The sequence below is a fragment of the Pinus tabuliformis genome, chromosome Q (assembly GCF_031772625.1).
Source record: "Pinus tabuliformis cultivar Carrire ecotype Pingquan chromosome Q, CPIR1, whole genome shotgun sequence".
In the NCBI taxonomy this organism is placed as follows: Eukaryota; Viridiplantae; Streptophyta; class Pinopsida; order Pinales; family Pinaceae; genus Pinus; species Pinus tabuliformis.
In genome coordinates, this window is record NC_142296.1 from 1,115,019,930 (window position 1) to 1,115,043,467 (window position 23,538).

The following is a 23,538-nucleotide window of genomic DNA, read 5'->3' on the forward strand; positions in this document are numbered from 1 at the left end:
TCAAGACTAAAAGAACCAAAGCCTCGAAAAAGCTCAAGTTTGATGATCAGGTTTCTCAATTTGTCTTTAAGCCAAGAAGACCCATGACAAGGAATTTCAAACAGATACAGGAGATGCCGCCATAAACAGGTGAAACATAGGAGATAAAAAAACCCATGACAGACCTCTGACTTCATTACAATCATCATCACAACTACATAAAGAAGATAAGGAAAGGAAATCATCTCGCAAGAGGAATGTAGTGTTGAAGAATTGAAAAATAAGTTGAGGTTAGCTAATCTTGAGATTGCTAGATTGAAGAAAGCCTCTAGGAAGCATGCAATCAGGGAAGCTCATTTTGACAAAATGCAAGCTTTGTGGGAAGACAAAACAATCCAAATACCCGAGGTGGTTGACTGTAATGCACAATATTATACCTGGTCAGTCCCTGCAATAAAGGAAGAGATGTTCATCAGGAGAGTTAATATGAAACTTAGAGCTGGGAACAGGGTTATGAAGAGACAAATTGAAGAGTTGAAGTTGCAGCTAAGCGAGCGGGAAAGATCTCCTTAAGGAAGTCACACATCAAGTAAGGTTATGTTCCAAATTTCGATGGTTTTCCTTGTTGCATTTTTCCTTAAAGAATCATACATCTCCACTCAGTTTTGAAAAGCTTTGGAGCAGTTGAAAAGAATATTTAAATATAAGGAAGCTCAAGATAGCAAATTTTTGGTATTAAGCTGTGTTTTGGTGATTACACAGCAGTTTCGTAGCGCGCTACGAAACTGCTGAAGATGATGCCTAATGCACAGCAGTTTCGTAGCGCGCTACGAAACTACTGTAGCTACATAATTAAAACACAGTCAACCAATTTTGAGGGATTGAGGGGAAATTTTTGAAAAAGGAATCTCTTCAAAGGATCATGTAACAGGTGTCAACATTCAACAAGGTAAAAAACAGGTGGAGGAAACATATATTTGAACTCTAAACTTTTTGTTATAAAGTGATTATAGTTACTACAGTTCATGATATGTCAGACAGCTTGGAGGAGGTCTTGTCTTCACACATGGGAAAGGTTGACAGCACATAAAGGATGTGGCACTATAATACATTTTGTATAATCAAAGAAGAAGGACATGGTTCATTGGTTTCGAATATCTTTGAGGAAAACCAAAAGCAGATAGACAGGGGCAGTTTCCTACTTTTCAGGAGCAATTAAGAGATGTGACATTAAGGGCTAGTAGGCAGCTACAAACATCCACCACAGCTAAATTAAAAGAGACCACTTGTCAAAGAACGAGAATTGATTGTAATTAATGCTATTATTAGCATGATATGGAGTTAGACTCCTAATTGGCTTAGGTTTCTAAAAAGTCTAGTTAGCAGTTTGTTACATTTAATAGGTAGTTAACATTTGAATAGGTGTCATAGGAAGTAGAATTCGAGTTCCCCTCATGTTGGAGGAGGAATCTCAACCTTGTAAAAGAATTCTATATATAGGAGAGAGGGCAAGGTACCAAGGGTTGGAAAATTTCAGAGAAATTGGAACTATTGTGCTACGTATATGACTCTGTTTTAGTAATACAAGACTTGACTTCTCAGGAATCAGAAGGAGTTTACTGTTCAGGATGTTTTGTATTATCTTCTCTTCAATATTTGCAGTGGTATAGATGTGTGATTACTTAGAAATCACTGTATGTGCTATAATTTCCTTCACATATTTATAAACTGTGTGCCCTATATGTTTCTGGTGTGTTCTGAATGGTAGAAATCTAAATGCCCTGACTTCTATGTAAGGTTGATATCATTGTTATACTGAAACGATTGTGACTCCATAAGCCCAATGGATACCTTCTAATTGTGCTTCAACCACTCTCATTTTTCTATATTTGTTTCACAAGAGTTAGCCATCTTAATCATAATCCAAAACATTAATCCTTTGAGAGAGCCCTCTCAGGTTGGGGAGGCTAAGCCTTAGCCTAAAGTAGATTTGAAATAGTTACTTAAGGTCTTCCTGGTCAGCAGCCTTCCAGGGTCAAATTTTGAGATAACAGTAGCTATAATAACAACATGAGGAAACTTTAAAGTCAAGAAGGCTAGTTTTCTAGTTGAAACATGACCAAAATTTCCAATCATAATCACCTTAAAATAATAATAAAGAGGAATATGTGCTACTTGGCTCCAATTGGATGACGAAGAATAGACATGAATCAAAACCTATATTCTTATCAATGAAGTGTCAGAATTTCTGGAATTGGATGCAGAGAGGACACTCAAATGATACTGAACTTTGAACATATTCCATCAATATCATGTGAATAGTAAAACACCTAATTGGTGAGGTTGAAAGGATGTATGTTCTGTTCAAACTGGAATACAGGGTTAATGCTTATAATTATGGGTGTACATAACAGAGAATAGGGTTGATGGATCCTTAACGAGCACAAGGCAAAGGTAGTGGAAAAACGATCTGCACAGGAGGAAATTGATTATGATACAAAATGTGCTTCACCAACAATGATAGCTATTGGGTATATGATAGCAATTGTAGTAGAGGTTGGGGGGAAGGTGTAACAAATGAGTGTCAAAAGTAGTTTCCTGAATGGTTAGTTGGAATGAGAGGTTTATATGAAACAATTCATAGTTTGCATGGACTTCTATGAGACCTTGTACAGGTATTTTACATCTTATAAGTTGTCTAAAAATAGTGAGGGAACAAAGAAAGTCCGAAAAAACAAGAATCAACATGAGGTTCAAGAGTCCTAAAAAAAAAGTAAAATTCTGAAATATATTAAAAAGTGAAAAACTTGTTCTTTGCAAGAGATCTTGCTTATGATGCCATAGAAATGTGTTTGAGTAAAGGGAGCATCATAATATGATATTTTTCTGATTAAAGCACCAAGAACATTTTTAGTAGCACATATTTGAGAGAATCTAAGGTGGACTTTCTTTTAAGCAAAATAAAGAAACTATCCATACATGCAATGAAATAGAAATTTGCATTAACCACAGTCTCAAACTCGAGTGTACAAAATGCTTAGCTGAATTGAATTGAGCTATGAAAGTTTCATCTTCAAATTATTCATGAAAAAGGAAATTAAAGTAGCAAAAACATATTCATTAGAAAATATTTTAGAGAATCTAAAGTGGAGTTGCTTGTAAGCGAAAAAAAAAAAAGAGAATAAGAAACATAATGTTCTGTGATCTGCTAGTAATAGAGATTGCAATGAAGGAAATGTAGATTCAAATTATGCATATCCAATGAAACAAAGATTTGCATGAACCAAATTCTCGAACTCCAATCTACCCAAATGCTTAGCTGAATGGAATTCAACCATGAAAGTTTCAACTCCATGTCTTCAACAACAGTGGCAAGATTACTTGCTATTTTCAATAACATAAAGCATAAGTATTATTTGTGAACCCTGCAAAATAGAAATGATACAAAATGTTTTGATATAACATATAATGACTAACCAAAAATATAACCAACATATAAACATTAAGAAATTAAGGTTAAAGGATGAGAATTATACCTAAGAAAAGCCAAAAATGCTAGTTGAAATTTTTGCTGGGTTTGTTTTGCTGGTGATTGTTCTCAACATCCAGTATCTCATTGTTGGCATTTATAGTGAAGATACGATGGATTTCAAGAGTGTGTAACATATAAATTGTGTTTAGTTTTTTCTGTAAATACTCTTGGTAGGACATTTGAGCTAGTGTGGGTAGAACTTGCTTTAGAACTAGTCTGTTTCTAAGGCAACATCGCACAATGTTGTTGTTAGGATTTCTTAAAACACAATTGACACAATGTAGATAGAGGAAGGGAGATTTTTGTTTGCATTTGACACAAAATATTGACATATCTTCTATGATTGTAGATGGTAATATTGGGCAGTTGCAAAGTGCACAAACGACCTTGAATGGTGTAGAGTATGCATTTGCAGCTAGGAGTGTTCCTTCTATTTGTTAGAAAAAAGTTATAGTTAGCATGTGTATAATGAAATATATGTGACTATAGAGACAATTTAACATGTAACAATGAATGGATTATTAGATGTGTGCTTACCTTCAATTGTTTGTCAATCATTTTCTTGAGATCTTGTTCTATCTCTATGTGTAAATGTGTGATGAACGTGGATTGGGTTGTACATAATGCTTTTCCCTTTAGTTCCCTTTTTCTTGTAATATTTTTGAAGAGCATAGTTGGCATATCACCATTTTGCAATCTTTGTTTGACTTCATTGTAAACAGGAGCAAAGTTTTCAAATAGTTGAAGTTGTGACATAAAAGAGTCAAAATGTTGTTGTTGTCATTGCATAAAGATAAAATTGGAAATAATAAGATTAATGGGTAAATGATGCAAGTGTGAAAATTTTACCATTGCCTTGTCATCTTCAGAATTTCCATCTCTAATGTGTAATAAATATTGTAGGCCAACCTTTTGAGTTGCTATGACAATTGCTCCAATTGTGCCTATTGGGAATGTTTCTGTGCTTTCTGCCAATTGCTTTATTGTTGTGTTGGGAACAAATTTGTATTATGTACATACTAGAGGAATGTTTTCAACAACACTTTTTTTTATCTAACGCCAAAATGTGGTCACAGTCACCATGTTCATAACTTGTTTTTGGTAGAATTTGAAAATTTGTTACTGCAATGCCTTTTCCTGGCAATATCTTTTGATTGTATTCTTTAATTAGCTCACTTGGAAGAACCAATGTGACTGTCATGAATCCATGTTGATCAGTCAAATCAACACGTAGTATTTGACGAGTTTTGTGTGATTTGTCAAGGAATGTGCTATAGACAACCATGACATCACCATGGAACACTTTACCAAATTGCGGATATTCAAATCTTCAATTAATATTGGGATTGTTGATATTGCCTTTGCCTTGTGTGCAAATAACATGTATGCCAAGAAATGTTAAGTCAATTACAACAAAACAATGTCGATGTATATTGTACATATGAAAAATGTAAGTTAGTTATGGGTGTAGATCTTTCCTTTTTCTTCTTTTGTAATGATGTTTCTGGTTCTGATGTTGTACTTCTTTTTTGCTCAGGGCTGCAAGGAATTTTTTTCATTGGAAGTGATGACTACACTAAAAACATGGAATTTTTTTTTTATATTTGATATGTAAATACATATAAGAATGGATAAATTGTTGTTTATTATGTTACCAACAATATATGCATATAAATGGAAAGAGAAAACAACAAAAAGAGAGACATAAACAATATATGTAGATACTTTCCTTTTTTGCTTTTGCTAGTTACAACTTTGATCCATTTTGTTTCTGAAATGCAAAGGAAAATGCATTAGAAGCTTATTTGTATATGAATGAAAATAATGCCTAGAAAATAAATTAATAAATACTTACCATTCAATCATAACAAAATGAAAAATGATGTTAACTACAAATACGGGAATAGTTGAATATGGTTTATGATTGATTTGCATTTATATGATTAATTATGAGATAGATTGTGTCATGGTCAGACCAATATGTATCTAGTTTGAATATCTTGTTTCTCTTTGTTATGTTAGACCATACATGATCAATGAGTGATGTGGATGGATAGGTATTTGTATCTAGAAGGAAATGGAGGTTGTGACTTTGCATATAGTCTTTTAGTATCTTTGTTCTATTGTTACTTTGACACATGTCAACATTGAAATCTCCTACAATGAGTGTTGATTCAATAGAGGATATATTGTGAAGTGTTTTGTCAAGAACATCTATTATATTGGACAATGTGGCATAAAGTGTTGCATAAATATTAACAATTGGAATTTGCATTTCATGAACAATGATGTTTTTCAATATTGCTTCAACATTTTGTTCTTCAAATTGCATATGCTGAAGAATTCTTAAATGTTTTTTCAAACATATGATTATTCCATATTTGTGATTTTTTGATATGCAATTGAAGCTTTTTAACTTTTGTAACAACACATGTTGTTTCAAATGTGTTTCCTATAAAAACGAAATGTCAGTGTCCATTAGATCATAATCACTAAGCACATCATCCATATAGGTTTGTAGGTTGCGAGTGTTTAGAGAAAGAATTAACGTGCATGAGTTTTTATTTACCGATTGATAGTTGCAATCTACTTCCCATTTTACATTTTGTTGTAGACGCCCCATTTTAGTTGATATTTTATGTTTAAATTTCAATTTTTCTTTCTTCAAAGGGTTTAACAGGTAGAAGGATTGTATGTTCCTCACACGTGACAAAGCTGTATATACTAATCCACGAGTTTTTATTCCAATAGGATCAAATGCAAGGTTGTCTAGTGTAAGGCTTTGTGATTTGTGGATTATCGTGCACATGCCAATTGAATAGGAAATTGTTTTCGAATTTTAATATTCCATGTTTTTTCTTGTAGTGTTTGTAGGTTTTAACCCCGTACAAAAATTACCTGTTGATCTTGTTAGGTTCCTATACCAATAGGAGTCATAATTTTGAATGACTAAGGTTAAGCCTTGTAATATTGTACATACCTTTGCTTTCTGCAAATTTTTTCCATATTAAAAAATTAAAAAATGTAAAGAGGGTATGTCCTAAAAGAATAATCAAAGGAAAAAAAGAATAAGAAAAGGTAAAAAATATGAAAATATATGAACCCCAAAAACAAAAGAGACCATGAAAGTGTGCAAGTCAAAATGCCACTACTATTTACTTTTATGCACAATAATGATTGTGTGTAGTTTGTTATTCATGCCACAATCCATGGTAATCAAACTGTTTAATATCGGTTATACCATGATTTGAATGTTATGTTTATAGTTAGAGAATAAAATCTGACCAAAAAAATTTAATCTTGGTAGATCATTAGTTAGCTAAAGAAAATAACAGGAGCTTATTAGTTTAATCTGAGCCCTTGGATGATATAAGGTTAGAATTAGATACTCTACTTTGTAAAAGAAAATGATTGATAAGGGTTTGATAGCCTAAATGAACCCAAATAAAATGAAGAAAAATGGTAGGGTAAGTAAAAGAAAGGATATAGAAATATCAAATGATTGCACAAAAGCACTTATGTCATGTTTAAATGCATCTTTCAAATGTGCATAAGCATTAAACAAAGCAAGGACAATGGTTTACAACTTGGTTTACTTAACACCCCCTTAGTCTTTTCACCCCTTTATTTACTAATTTCCCATAAATAAGTTCCAAGTACTTAAATCCTTTAAGTCAAAGAGGCTTAAAGCATTTCTCTGACTTTTGGAGGGACCAGATCCTCGACTTAATGACTTATGGACAGAAGTACTAGAATCCCCTTCATGAAAATTCATTTCCCTTTATTTCCCCTCATTTCCCTAATAAAGCCCCCTTTTCCTAAGGTTAAACACCAATTGCCTATGAAAAGTAAAAATCCTATGATTAAATCCCTTTTCACTCAAAAAACCCACCAAAAACACTTTATCCTAAGTATAAAGCGAAGTGCATAGAAATGTTATGTTTTACCTTTTTACTTAGGAAAAACCCACTCCACCCATTAGATTTCATATTAATTTCTAATTTTATTATATAATTCTGCCATATCCCTTTTCCTATATATTAACTAAATCCATATGTAAATACCTCCCCAAGCCTTAGTTTTACTAAAAACTATACGTTCACCCCTTATCTCAACAAAATATATAAATCCCCTCATTAACCCTAAATAATCACAAATCACTTGTGATTAAAGCATCGACCCCCCCCCAAAGCCTCCGTACATTTCATCTGTGCTATTCGCTTGCTTGACCACCATATGATCATTTGCGCCCAAATCCTATGGTCCATAGTCATATCACACTCACCCAACACCCGACCTTTACCCAGAGAGTTAAACCCCGCTATTAAGCTCTGCTCGATCATTTTTAAACCTATGATTAAACCTTAAATAAACCCATACTGCCAAGGTTTAAAGTGTTGGGCCCCTCCCTAAACCCAAGCTTTATAACCCACGCATTTCCCTTGCCTGATTACCGTTCGATCAACATCCGCTTCATCCAATGCTCCACAGCTATATCGGTCGGGCCCGATTAGCGATATTTACCCACCCAATAAAGCGGTTTTCCTTGACCCCCTATTGTTACGTGTCAAATGCTGCAGCACATCGGGTGACCCCTCCCGAATACCGCCCACGCCACAAAAGCGGTGCGACGGCCCTCCAATACCGCTTCCCCGTTTAACTAAAAAAACTGCCAACAGTTCATTTGTAAATGAACCCGCCAAAAGCAATCACTTTTCTATAAAAGTCTGAAAAGGCCTCTTTTTTCCCTTTTCACTCATTTTATCTGTAAAAGTATGAAAGCTTTTGTGGCCCCCGCAAACACTGAACTTGCCACAAACCTCCAAATTCGCTTTAGAAGACACTGCAGACAACCCAACTAACCTCTCAGTCTGTACCAGAACTGTACAAACCTCTGAAGCTGCCATGAACCATCAACTTGAAGCCAATTTGCTCAAGTTCCAAGTATTTCACCATAAAATACCACTCCCTGTTCAAAGTTGGAAGCACTCAGCCTGTTCAGTCTTTTCATTAAGTAAAATTAATTGAAAAAGACTTTAAATTTAAGAAACATGTAGCCAAACCCTTCGATAAGTTTCCAATTTCCATTTAAAACCTTTGAATAAACCCCAACGCCTAATTCAAATCCACAGGAACTGAATAATGGCTACCTCTATTGACCTGAACGGTAGACCTATCACAACTCCCCATTTGGACCTCGACCACCTCCCATTAGCTGACAAGGATTTTCAAATCAAAGATACATCTATCAAAGGTCACTTGCTTAAAATCCATTGTTTAAGTAGGGACATATACCTCAACCATGCCAATGATATTGGCCTTTGGGAGTCAAATTTCCAAAGTATCAGTTCCTCCAAGTACATATCTTCCCAGAAATTGTTCATATGTGCCATGCATGCTAAATTCCTAGCCATAGAACCATAATGTCTCATGATCAAAAGGTGTTGTTTACTATCACAGCTGAATCCATAAATGAAATGCTGCAACTCCAACCAAGACCAAACTTGACTCCACTCTCAATTGGAGATTTGTTAAACCAATATTCCAAACTAAATCCCTCCAGACTGGCCAAATTGTTCCAAGATTTCATTGTTGAAGAGTAATACATTCCTAAAAATCTCTGCCCCTCCTCCCCCCCCATATATTTATGCCATGTTATTTGAAAGGAGAAAACAAATCATCACCATGATATCATGTATCCTAGGCTGCTCTGCAGATGAATTTGTTGATGAACTTGTCCTGGCTGTCATGTCAATCTATACCCCAGGAAAGCCTCCTACTGTTGTGTACAATTATGCTGAGTTCATAGCTGAGAGAATGCATGAATAGTTCACCAAGATGAACAATGAAAGAGTGTTCAAATACTCACCTGTCCTCTACCATATGTTTCTATATTATCAACCAAACAGATTTCTTTTTGCTCTCCAAAAGATGGATACCAAAGGCCAACCTAGGTCTGTCATTTTTTGGACCCCACTATTTCATAAGTATGACTCACCATATACCTATTCAAATTTCATAGATTCTTTTGTTCATCCAGTCATGACTATGCTGAAAGGAAGCCATCCTCCCAGGATAAGTCCAAAAATAAAAAGGGTCCTTCATTTGTCCAAGCAAACCAAAGTAGGAGATTGGTACCTATACCAAAACCACACAGAGACAAGGATTTATGGGTGCCAACTTGCACCATATAAACTACCCAAATATCTCCCCATGAGGTTATTTTCTCTAGAGTACTATAGGAAAATAATGAACTCTAATGAAATAAATTTTGTCTTGGCCAAGAAAAGATCATAATTCAAGTAAAAAACTAGTTGGGCCCCTTCATCTGCAATTCTAGAGAGGTAGGGAAGGAAGTATACCAAATTTTGTAGCAAATGACGTTCCAACAAAGTTTCATGTGGAGGTATGATCCTCAAGGATTCATGACCAGATTGAGAAAAAAGGCCAATTTGGGACCTTATATCCACCACCTCATACCAGAGATAGAAAGATATGAAAATCAATCTGAATGGGTGGAAAACACTCTGGCAGACAGAGACAGTACAAAGGTAGATGTAGAAAATTCCTTATGTGACTTGGAAAGGCAGTTTGATGAAAGATCGTTTCTCCAGGTACCTGAACAACAAGAACCAGCCATGAGCACCCCTCCTATCATGCAGACTCCTCAAAATGAAGAAATAAATCCCAAGAGAAATAGAGAGGGAGCTTCTACTTTAGGCATGGAAACATCTAATGTACAGTGTGAAACCAGTCACAGCAAAAGGCAAAGGCTCAATCCTATTTCTGAACAGGAGGATACAGAAGGATCAACATAGGTGACCAACAATGATTTGGACAAAAGCAAGGGCACAACCCCATCTGGGGAGACACAGGAACCATCCACATCACAAACTCAGATGTTGGAAAGGCAGCTAAGTGTGGAAGTGTCTTCATTCAGTAGGCCTGCTGACAAAGACCAAGACATAAAGGATAGATATAAAGAAATCAAAATGAGGAATGAGAAGCTCAAAGCTCATACATATGCTCAATATCTAAAAATCACGCCCACCAATCAAACAAGGCTGATGCCATCTTTTGACATCAAGGAGGGAAAGCTTCAAATGTCCTTTATCAAACCTACAACACAACAACCTAAGACATCTTTAGACTTCAAGAGGGTTGACTTTGAAGTATTGGAAAGGGATATTCATCCCATAGACCAAATAGAACTACATAAACAGGCTAAATAGATGATATACTCCACCCTTATAGGTAAAGCCATAGATTCCCATCAGCTACAAAACTCATTGAATAATATCTCACCGCAGTTTTAGTTGGAGAAGGTCTCCTCACAGGCCAAGGATACCAGGATTAAGTCTTTGGAAGACTTAGTTATTGAGTTGGGACATGATCCCAAAGATATTAAAGCTACAGAGAAGATCATAAAGAAGAAAAACAATGATATTGTTGCACTTAAGAAGCAATTAAAAATACCCGAGCTGCAACATCCTCAAACACTTGAAGTTTTGGAGGCCTACCACAAGCATGAGGAGTTGATGGACTTGGTCCTACAACTCAATGATAAACTAAGGGAGATAGAGAAAGAATTGGATAACTTGATCCAATTAAAACAAGCTGACATAGGCACAACTTCCTCAAATGTCATCCCTAAAGTATCTATAGCAGTCCCTTCCACACTAGAAACCTCACTAGCACCTACGGCTCTACCTGCCACATCATTTCCAGTCACAACAGAGTCTACATCAGCAACAGGTACATCAGGAGAAGAGGCAAACAAATTAATCAGAGCCATGAATGAAATGTCTATTCAGGCTACAGAAATGAACAAACTAAGAGAAAAGGTGGCAAGTTTAGAAACTGACTACAAACTTGCCCAAATTATGCAAAAGGAAGAGGCACAAAAGGCTAGTAGAATGAGTGAAAGAGTCAAAGCTATGGAGAAAGACCTAACATTGGAGAAACCCCTTGGACAAGCCAAGGAACTGTTATGGGCCAATATCATTGACTCCATCAAGGATATTTGGCCATCTACTCAAGTTATTTTTGAATAGACAAAATTGATAAAGATAGTTACAGAAGCTATCCAAAAGGTCAAGGAGGAATTGGGAGACATGCCTAAGGATGCCAATAGACTCATCCACTTCCTTAACAACAAAAACAGGTATGAGATTCATGAGCTGGATATAGAAGATAGAAACTGAAACCATTTTGGAAATAAGGAAGGTCCTTTCCAAGAGAAACCTAATGCTGAACTTGGAAGAAAAGTGTCAGAACATGCAGGTATACATTGATAGATTCATGGCTAAAGTCCAAATTTTGAGGGAGAAAGGATTGCCCAGTCCATTGGTCATTAATGACAAACTTATGACATAGCTGGACTATGATAATAGACTCAGGCAGTTGGCTAAATAACAAGAGAGCACTTCAGCGATAAAAGCACTGCCAATAGGTAAAGTTTTGTATAATACATTTGAGAACTTCTTTTTTCTCCAACATGAGATAAAACAATTGTTTGTCACCAAGCCCAATTTTTCCAAGTATACTGAGGCTAATGAGATATATAGGAGGATGGTGAATGTCAAATTACTTGATGCTGAATGGTGGGAAAAGATGACTGATTTACTGTAAGAAATTTACAGTAAAAAAGTAACTATATAGTAAAAGTAGAACAGCCAGGTAAACACATGAAAACAGGTCAGCATGCCAAAGTGTATCAGTGTCCAAGAGTATCAAGTGAAAGATAAAAGTTAAAGAAGATTCTGACGTAAAAGACCACAACATCAAGCAAGCATAAATAGCATAAATCCAACCATAAAATCCAACAGCACCACAATAAAAGGGACAACATGAAATAGTTCAATAACTATCTCTATCTTCTTGCAAGAAGATATTTTGTATTTCCTAGATTAAATCTCAAGTTTATTTTGAGATATTTTGTAATAATTATGTATAAATACTTCATAATTCGAAGTATGTGGTGTGGATTCTTAGACATTTCTATAGACCTTTGATCAAACGACTGTAAAACTATTGTATCATTGACTGGACCAGCAAGCTGGATTGATGAATAAATACAAGATATTTCATAAGATTCATGTGTAGAGCGAAGTTCAAACAAGTATTTTCTCTTGTTGTTGTTACATTTCTTAAAATATTTTCACAATATTTAATGTGTTTCTATATCTGAATGCTATAATATGGAATGATATCTCAGAATTTGCTTCATTGCACTCTGTTTTAACTTTTATGCATTTAAATGTTATCCACTGATTTCCTAAGTTAAGGAATTCTTGATTTCTCCTTAGTTTAGGTTTTATCTTTACAATCTATAGCAAAGAATTCTTAATTTCCCTTTGTTTCCAATTATCCTCTGTTCCTCGTTTTAATCCTGGTCTAAGAATTCTCAATTGCTCTCTCACCCTGGTTAAGACCTTTTCACCCATTTGGCCCAAAGACCTGCATTGTACTCTTCTAGCTTGCCCTTTGAACACTCCCTTTAGTGAGTTAATTCCATCCCTACTGCTCTTCTGCTGACTCCATAGCCAAAAGGTCCAAAGACCTCATTCTATCCATCTATTTTAAGGATTCCACCATCCAATCTTCAATACAAATCAAACCCCCCCCCCCCCCCCAACCCCCTTGAACCTTCAGAACTAGCCTAAAATCCCATCAAACTAAGCTAAATCATATAGAGAGAGCCCTCTCTAAGCCATAGGTTGGCTAGAGCCTATGCTTAAAAGTTGGTTTGCGGTTACCTCGGTCCTTTCCTTCTTCTGAAAACTTCTAGGGAAAAGTTTTGAGTGATAACAAACCTAAAGATGATCTGAGGTTGTCATTGATGTAAACCCAAGCAACACCAAGGGCTACCCTGATCTTGCAAGGGAATTTTGAGTTGAAAAATTACTCTATTTTGAGTCAAGGATCATCTAGATAGATTCTACTCATCGATATGTTTCTGTTGATATATGGCACACCAAGTAATTCTTCACGGTTTGAGAGATATTCATGTTTGAAGTTAGTAACCCTAGTTACTGGTCTAAAACCCTTTGGGGTTGTGGTATGGCACTCATAATTTTTTTTGGACATTGAATAGTCATTAATTAATATTTTTTTAAGTTCCTAAAATCCCTCCAACATTCTCTATAGAAGCCCCTCTCAACTCTATAAAAAGAAATCTCATGTATCCTCCAAAGGTAGTGATTGTGGCATTTCCGCTATAACTTCATTTCTGTGAAGTATTAGATTCTGAAACTAAAACCCATTTGATTTGCAATCCTGATGAATGCTGTCACCAAATTTCAGATCTTGGTTCTCTATATTTTCGGAGATATGATTTGTGGAAGTTAGGGTTTTGTAGTCTGCCGAATTTCATCTCAAGGAAGTGACCATGGGAAAATCGTCATAACTCTCTCTTTGAGAATAGGATTGGAATTATGTAAACAATGGTGGATAGTGCATGGACTATATTTTTTTGTGTATCAATTTCAGAGCCGAAGGAGGAAATAGTGACACATGGCATGTCATACAATTTTTCTCTACTGAGTTAGTCCATAATTAGGTGATTGTGAGAGATTGGGCATAAGTTTGCCTTGAAGAGTCCAAATCGGGTCAGACCTATGGCATTGGAAAGAAGACTGAGAGTGCTTCTACAAGAACGAAGATCACATGTTGGGGATCTGAAATAGTAGAGATACATCACATTAAATATCATGCTCCTAGAAGGCAAGAAAAAATAGATCAAGTGTTGTCAAGGGGTGCAAAGGACCAAACTTTCTAGGGCAGCAAAGAGCAAGGTGCAACAAAATGATGCAGCAGAGGTAAGCTATAGGTAAGTATCTTCTGTATATGCATGTTCATCTCTTAATTTCATTAGGTTCTTTGTATTCTAATTTGTTGTTTTTTTTAGCACTAACATATGCTCTACAGGATGAGGTAAATTTTGCTATTATCATGTCATGGGTATTTCCTTGAAGAACTTTTGTAGGTATTATATATTCATCAAGAGAAAAATCAATGCATAATCTAATGTTCTGAAGAATGAGAAAGGGTAGCATGACAAGAGCAACAATCAAGGTGCAGAACAACAACAAGACGTTCACCACATGAAGTCTTCAAGTGGGCAGCACTACATATAGACATTGTAAAAGTATCATTGTAAAAAGTCATTTTAAAAGCATCTTTGTAAAAGTTGTACAAGTGTCTATCTACCAAGAATTGAAGAGGAAGTGTTGGGAGGTCTAGGATCCTCATTAGGTGGTTGTGTCATAGTTGGGGTTATGGTCTTGTGTTTCGTCTTCTTCTACATCATTCTATATCATTGTAAAGTGGACCATTTTCCCTGGTACGGGAGTCCATTCTTGTTTTAATATTCTTCTATAGGGTGGTAGGGTGGTGCTAGGCTGGTACATGAAGCCACCAACAGGTTCAAGCCTGTGAAAACTTCAGGGTGGTAGGGTGGAGCTAGGGTGAGTTGTGGTTCATTGGGTGTTGGGGCATCTATTCAGTTGACTACTGAAAAATCTCAGGCGTTGGAGCGTCCATCCAGTGGGAGATAGACAAGAATGATTTTCTAGATTCTAGAAAGTTGGAGCTGAAGATTAAAGAATTATTAGAAAAGTGTTTGGTGTTTTTTGACCCGAAGAGGGTTTTCCACCTAAACTTTTTGTGCCTCCTATGTTATTTTATTCACTGTTGTTACTACATAAACATTAATGATAATTGAGGATTAACTAATGATTTGAAAAGATTTAAAAGTGATAATTGCTAAGGAATACTGATTCATCCCCCCCTCTCATTATTTTCTAACAATTGGTATCAGAGCTTGGTTCCTTCAATAGCAATTTAACATCTAGAAGGAGATCATGGAGCATACCAAGAATGGTGTACCTCTATTCAATGAAGATAATTATGCACTCTAGAAAGGAAGAATGGAGGTCTATCTCTTGGCACATGGTTACAAAGTATGGGACACTGTTCAAAATGGATTTACACCAACCACGGATGAACAAGGTAAGAAGAATTTGGTAAATGATGCAAAATCAAAGAATATTATTATCAATGGACTTATTGAATATTCTTATCATAAGGTGTTGGGTTGTGAAACCGCCAAAAATGTATGGGACAAGCCTGAGAATATATATGCAGGTGACTCAAATGTCAAAGAAGGAAAACTTCAAATCTACTGTGCAAAATTTGAGCAACTCAGAAAGAAAGAAGATGACAACATTGCTGCATACAACAAGTTGATGAAATAACCAACACTCTAGAAGGATCGACAAAGGCTATTGATGAGAAGGCTATTATATGAAATATTCTTATAACATTACTAGGAAGATTCAACCCAAAGGTATCAGTCTTAGAATACAGTGCAAATCTGGGCAAACTCAGCAAAGAGGAATTACATGGAGTTTTCATAGCATATGAAATGAGACTTGATGAAGAAGAGGGTACTTCACATCTAGAAATTGTGTTCGCTGCATCTAAGAAAACCAATAAGGACAAATAACCTTCAAAGGCGAAGACCTGCACCTGCAAGTGTGAAGAAAAGGAAGATGATGAAGAAGGTTTTTCAGATGGAGAATGTGCTTACTTTACAAGAAAACTAAAAATTTGTAAGGGAAAATTCAAAGGTAAACTTCCATTGATATATTTTGGTTGTGGTGAGGTTGGGGATTTCACAGCAAAATGTCTGAATAGAAGTGATGGAAACTCAAAAGGAAAGAAATGCAAGAAGAAAGGATTCAAAAGGAACTTTCTCTGTAAAGAAGATAGCTCATCATTTGATGAATACAGTGACAGTGAAGAAGAAGCCAATGAGAGAGTACTGTTTATGGCCAAGCACAATAAACAAGAGGTATCAAACAACAAAGAATAAGGGATGAACATAGAAGAATTTTCTAAGGAGGAAATCAAGCTTATAAAAGAGCTTAAGGCTGAGAATATTCATTCCAATACTCTTGAAGAACAAGTTCAAGGTCTAAAATTGAAGTTGAAGAACACAAATGTATTGAAGAGTCACTTCAACAGAAGTTGGAAGAAAGCAATTGAGAAAGGGAAGCATTAGAAGCCAAAGTAGTCTCGCTGTCTAAGGAAGTGAAGAAGGGAAAAACTGTCCAAAACTATGCAAACAACTCAAGGGTGTTGGAAGAACTCATAAAAAATAAATGATATTACAATGAAAAAACTAGCCCCGATTACAAAGAAGAAGAAGTAGGACCTTCTACAACAAATTACAATGAGCCTATGAGATCTGATAGGCATGTAGACTTCATTGAACAAGATTTGCAAGAAAAACCTTGGAAGAGAATTCCCCAACGAAGATTTCCATCCAAGTACCAACATATTTTTCATGGATATTGTTATTCATGTGGAAAATTTGGTCATAAAGCTGTAGAGTGTCGCACGTACCCTAGGAACCAATACAATTCCAGGAGATTTGTCAAATATGAACCTCCCAGGGCTCAACAAAACATCATTATATTTGTACATTTAAGAAGTAATATTGAATATTACAAATGTTGAAACTTTGGACACATAGCTAGAGACTGTAGACTTGAAAATTCTCCATAAGAATCTTCGAAGCCACAGAACGAATGAACATGGAAGAAGAAGAACACTGATAATTGTGCTCTTGCTCTCAAGGCTCAAAACAACAAAGATGTGTGGTATGTTAATAGCAGTTGCTCATGCATATGACTCGAGATAGAAAGAAATTTGTATCTCTAAAAGAGAAGAAGTATGGAATGGTGTCCTTTGGAAATGATGGAACTTCAAATGTTATAGGATCAAGTACCGTCAGTCTCGGAAGAAAATATGCTCTAGCCAAGAATGTTCTATTGGTTGAAAACATGAATCATAATTTGCTCAGTGTTGGAAAAATGTGTGATCAAGCACACACAATGCTATTCAACTCCACAAAATGTGAAATTAGGAAAGGCAGGTATGATAAAATTGTGGCTACAACAAGTCGAGCTCCAAACAACATATATGTTCTGGATGAAGCAACTAAAGCATGTATACTAGCTAAAGAAGATGAAAGTTGGTTATGGCACAAACGAATGGGTTACATAAACTTTGACAATCTTGTCAGGATAAGCAAAAAGGAAGCAGTATGAGAAATGCTGAAAATATCAAAACCTTCCAACACACTATGTGAGGCCTGTCGGCATGGCAAGCAGACAAAATGCGGATTTAAAACAAAAGAACACTTTGCATCACATCCATTGGAATTGATACATACTGATCTATGTGGTCCTATGGGAAAAAAAAGGCTTAGATGGAGAATTATATTTCATGTTAATGATAGATGAATATACAAGGATGACAACTATTAGTTTCCTAAAGAAAAAATGTGAAGCATTTGAGTGCTTTAAGATCTAAAAGGAGTTGGTCGAAAATGAAACTAATTTAAAAACAAAGTGTGTAAGATCAGATAATGGCAGAGAATTCATTTCCAAATTATTTTAGCAATACTATGACGAAAATGGAATAAAAAGACAATTTTCAACGGCATGAACACCTCAGCAAAATGGAGTCGCTGAAAGAAAGAACATAACCGTACAAGAAATGGGTAGAACAATGTTGAAGGACTCAAAATTGGATGAAAAATTTTGGGTTTAAGCAATTGATACGACAGTCTTCATTATCAACAGAAGTCCTCTAAGAAATAATTGCAATAAGACCACATATGAATTATGGAAAGGAAAACTAGCTAATGTAAAATATTTCAAAATCTTCGGAAGCAAATGTTATATCAAAAGAGAAGATCAAAAGTTGGGTAAGTTTGAATCACGTGTTGATGAAGGTATCTTTGTTGGTTACTCATGCAAAAGAAAGGCCTATAAATGCTATAATCTAAGATGGAAACAGATAGTGGACAGCATAAATGTTACATTTGATGAAGATAGTGTTCTAATGAATAATGATGAGGATCTAGAATCATTGAAACTTGAGACACACAGGCTAAAAAAGGTACAGAGAAAATTCTAGAACAAGAAGCAACTGTCAACTAGGAAGAAGTGAATAATGATCAACAATATATACAAGAACAACACAAGAAGCTCCTCCAAAGAGAAAAAAAGAATGGATTCAAAAGAACCATCCATTGGTGACATAAATGAAGGAATTGGAACAAGAAAAGGTCAATAGCTTCATTCATCACAACAAGCCAACATTGCTTTTCTAGCAACCTTTGAGCCTAGTAGTTTTGAGGAAGCCAGCCAGAATGAATTGGGTAGCATCTATGAATGAAGAATTGGATCAAATCGAGAAGAATAACACCTGGGAATTAGTTACATGACCAAAAGATAAAAATGTCATTGGGACTAAATGGGTGTTCAGGAACAAATTGAATGAAGATGGACAAGTTACCAGAAACAAATCAAGATTGGTTTGAAAAGGCTATGCACAAGTGGAAGCAATTGATTTCAACGAAACATTTGCACCAGCTGCTAGAATGGAAGCCATTCGGATGTTTCTTACTTATGCATGTTCAAGAAAAATAAAAGTCTACCAAATGGATGTTAAGTCAGGATTTATGAATGGAGAATTAGAAGAAGAAGTTTACATCGAACAAAATAAAGGTTTTCTACTATCAGAAAAAGAAGATTATGTTTGCAGGTTAAAAAGAGCTCTGTATGGTCTCAACCAAGCTCTTAGAGCATGGTATGCTCATCTTGACAGATATCTACATCAACAAGGGTTCAAGAAAGGTATTGATGATAGCAATCTTTACATACAAATAGATAAGGATAATTTAACAATAATTGAGGTATATGTGGATGATATAACCTTTGGTAGCAATGATGATCGACTAAGTAAGAGCTTTGCTACAAAGATGCAAAGTGAGTTTGATATGTCTTTACTTGGTGAGTTGACACATTTCTTAGAGCTTCAAATATCTCAGGAAGAGAAAGGAATATTTATATGTCAAGCCAAGTACATCAAGGAAACGCTCAATAAATTCAAAATGGAAGATTTCAAACCCACCCTTACTCTGAAGGTAACAAGTTGCAAAGTGAGCATAGATGACTCATCTAAGGATGTGGATCAATGGTTGTACAAATCTATGATTGGTAGTCTTCTATATGTAACAACCTCCCCACCAGATGTTATGCAAGTAGTTGGACAAGTAGCAAGATTACAAGAAACACCAAAAGAATCACATATTATTGCCGTCGAAAGAATTCTTCGATATCTAAAGGGAACAATAGAATATGTCTTGTGGTATCCCAAGGGCAACAGTATCATTATTCAAACCTTTACATATGCAGATTGGGCAGGAAGCATTGATGATCGTAAGAGTACTAATGGAGCAACATTCTATCTAGGTGGTTGTCTCGTATCATGGTTGAGAAAAAAGCAAACCTGAATCTTGTTATCTACAGCAGAAGTAGAATACATTGTAGTGGTAGCTTGTTGTACTCAAGTCCTTTGGATGAAACAAACTTTGCAAGATCTTCAAGTATAATTCAGTGAGCCTATTCCAATCTTCTATGATAACACCAAGGCCATTAGCATCTCCAAGAATCCTGTCATGTATTAAAAAACAAAACACATTCCGATAAAATATCATTTTGTTAGAGAACAAGTCGATGAAAATAATATCAAACTTGAATATGTTGGTACAAAAGAACAAAGTGCGGATATCTTCACTAAACCTTTACCTCGTGAAGCATTTGAATATCTTCATCAAAAGCTTGGGATTCTCCCAAGTTCTCATTAGATTTTCCTTATTTAGAAAATAAAAGGGGAGTGGTAGTGTGTATAGGTATGCAGGATGGTTGTGTGTCAAGGGGAGTTACCCTTTGCCATTGATGTTAAAGGGGGAGAGAAGGAAGTAGGAAGAGGTGCCTTGATCACAGGGGGAGTACTTATGTTTCCATCAATGCTAAAGGGGGAGATTGTTGATCTAAAGATGATCTGAGGTTGTCATTGATGTCAACCGAAGCAGCACCATGGGCTACCCTGTTCTTCAAAGGGAATTTTTACTTTAAAACTTACTCTATTTTTAGTCAAGGATCTTCTAGATAGATTCTACTCGACGAGATGTTTCCGTTGATATATGGCACACCAAGTAATTCTTCATGGTTTGAGAGATATTCATGTTTGAAGTTAGTAACCCTAGTTAGTGGGCTAAAAACCTATGGGGTTGTGGCATGGTAGTCATAATTGGTTTTGGTAATTGAATAGTCATTAATTAATAATTTTTTAAGCTCCTAAAATCCCTCCAACATTCTTTATAGAAGCCCCTCTCAAATCTATAAAAAGAAATCTCATATATCCTCCAAATGTAGCGATTGTGGCATTTCCGCTCTAACTTCATTTTTGTGAAGTCTTAGATTCTAAAATTAAAACCCATTTTATTTGAGATCCTGATGAACATCATGACCAAATTTTAGATCTTGGTTATCTATATTTTCGGAGATAGGATCTATGGAAGTTAGGGTTTTTGCATGCTGCCAAATTTCATCTCAAAGAAGTGACCGTGGGAAAATCATCATAACTCTCTCTCTGAGAAGAGGATTGGAATTCTATAATATGTGGCAGATAGTGCAAAAAATATAGTTTTCTATGTATCAATTTCAGAGAAGAAGGAGGAAACAATGAAACTTGGCACTTCGTACAAGTTCGCTCTACTGAACTAGTCCATAATTAGGCCATTGTGAGAGATTGGGCATAACTTTGCCTTGAAGAGTCCAAATCGGGTTAGACCTATGGCACTGGAAAGAATATTAAGAGGGATTCTATAGGACCAAAGATCACATGTTGAATATCTAAAATCGTAGAGGTAAATCAGATTAAATATCGTGCTCCTAGAAGGCAATAAAAACTAGATCAAGTGTTGTCAAGGGGTGCAAAGGACCAGAATTTCTAGGGAAGCAAAGAGCACCAAAATGATGCATCAGAGGTAAGCTACAGGTAAGAAACTTCTGTATATGCATGTTCATGTCTTAATTGCATTAGGTTCTTTGTATTCTAATTTATTGTTTTTTTTTAGCACTGACATATGCTCTGCAGGATGAGGTAAGCTTTGCTATTATCATGTCATGGGTATTTCCATGAAGAACTTTTGCAGGTATTATATATTCATCAAGAGAAGATTCAATGCATAATCTAATGTTCTGAAGAATGAGAAAGGGTAGCATGACAAGAGCAGCAATCAAGGTGCAGAACATCAATAAGAAGTTCATCACATGAAGTCTTCAAGTGGGTAGTGTTATCACTCAGGTTCTCCCTTGGCTCCTTAAGGGATACGGCCGAGGTAACCACAAACCAATATTTGGACTGCAGGTGCTAGCCCACCAGCAGTCAGAGAGGGCTCTCTCTTTAGGATTTAGCTTTGTTGATGATGATTTTAGGCTAGTTATTGAGTTCAAGGGATTTTGTTTGAGTTTTGGTGGGAAGGATGATGCTTTCAAGTAAAGAGGCAGGGATAGCATGCAAGTTTTAGAACCATTGGGCGTGGTGTCAAGGAGTAGGATTTCTGGTGCGTTTTCTTGGTCACAAGAGGGAATATGGAGCAAGCTAGCTGCACATGAAACAATGATTCAAGCTAAAAGGATGGAATGAGGGCTAGGAATGAGAGGCAGTTAAGAATCTCTCATTCAGCTTAGCAGAGGGAAGGTGAATGAGCTATATCTAGGAGCAGTGAAGAATCCCTAGATAACTGTCAAACATGGGTGAATTAGGGTAAATATGAGCCATATGGAATTCATATTCATTACTAATCCTGATGAAAACATAAAGAAACAGTAGAAATTGAGCATAAAGGGCAATTAAACCAAGTCTAAACTATTCATTCTTTCTACTATTTTAGATGGTACATCAATGGAAAACAAAGGTAAGAAACACTTATTGAGTCACGTTGCAGCACAAGAATTCCACATTCAATTCTTCAAAACATTAATACACAGCACATAGTCATTCCTCCAAGCTTTTCAGCAGTCTTTGATTAAGTAAAACATCAGGTATATAGAGCGAGTCTCTCTTGGAGCTATACAACCAACCAACCCCTTAAACAGTGAATTAGGGTGGTTTTATAGATAAAATATCTACAAAATCAGATCCCAGTCAGATCTGCTGTAATAAGTGTCTTTAACCTAACACATGTCTGAAATAAATGCGGGAAAATATCCTCGAGCTGCGCTGGGTGCAGCTGTATCAAAAAGAATTTAATGTGTTGTCTTTATGGCTCTGTGCTGATCACTTAGCCATAACTGTGCTTTGGGTTTTGATCCATGCTCCTGAGTGGTTCTGAGATGCATTAACTGTGATGGGAGAGCCTTGATTAAATCTCCATCGTTTTCTTTGACTTTATTGGAGGTCATTCAACGTTCACCTGCATTGGGAATAAAAGTTTTTCATTAAAAACATTCGACTGATACTCTTTGCCGCTTCCTTGATATGCTTTGGCACTGAATGTGCGCCTTTCTCACTTCTGATACTCTTTAAACTGTTGCATCGACCTTTCATGGCTGCTGTTCGGCCCTCTGTTGCTTTAAAAACTGTCTTTGCCCCTTTCTGAATGTTGCGCGAAGAAATTCTTGTCATTTTGCGACTTTCAGGCCTGCTGGAGGCCGAGCCATGAAAGGGTTTTCCATTTTGACCTATTTTCCTTAGCGATGTGCGATTAGTGCAAAAACTGCCTCAGATTTTGATTCTGGGCACTCTAGGCTGCGATTTGCGCTCTTCGCGCTTTTTGAAACTGACGTCAGCATGACGTCAGCGGTGGGTCCCAATATGGCAGTGACATGGCAGGGTGACATCAGCAATACGGTCGGGTGACGTGGCGGTATGGTAGGGCTGATGACGTGGCAGTACGATTGCAGCTACGTGGCAAGGACACGGTGGTAGGAGGCCGACGCAGGATGATGACGTGAGCACGACGTGGCGGTGACGCAGGAGGGGGGAAGGCGGTTTCAGGCGCACCGCTTTTGTGCGCAGGCTGTTTCGGAGGAGGGGGCTCCGCCACAGCCGAGAGGGTGACGCATGGCGGGAGTATGATGAGAAAACCGCCTATCTCC

At 36.3% G+C, this 23,538-nt stretch overlaps 1 pseudogene; it reads right to left on the reverse strand.

The window, feature by feature from the left end:
• The window catches only part of LOC149223416 (photosystem I reaction center subunit XI, chloroplastic pseudogene), a 34,727-nt pseudogene extending 23,421 nt beyond the window's left edge, over window positions 1-11,306 (reverse strand).
• Window positions 11,307-23,538: the final 12,232 nt, after the last annotated feature.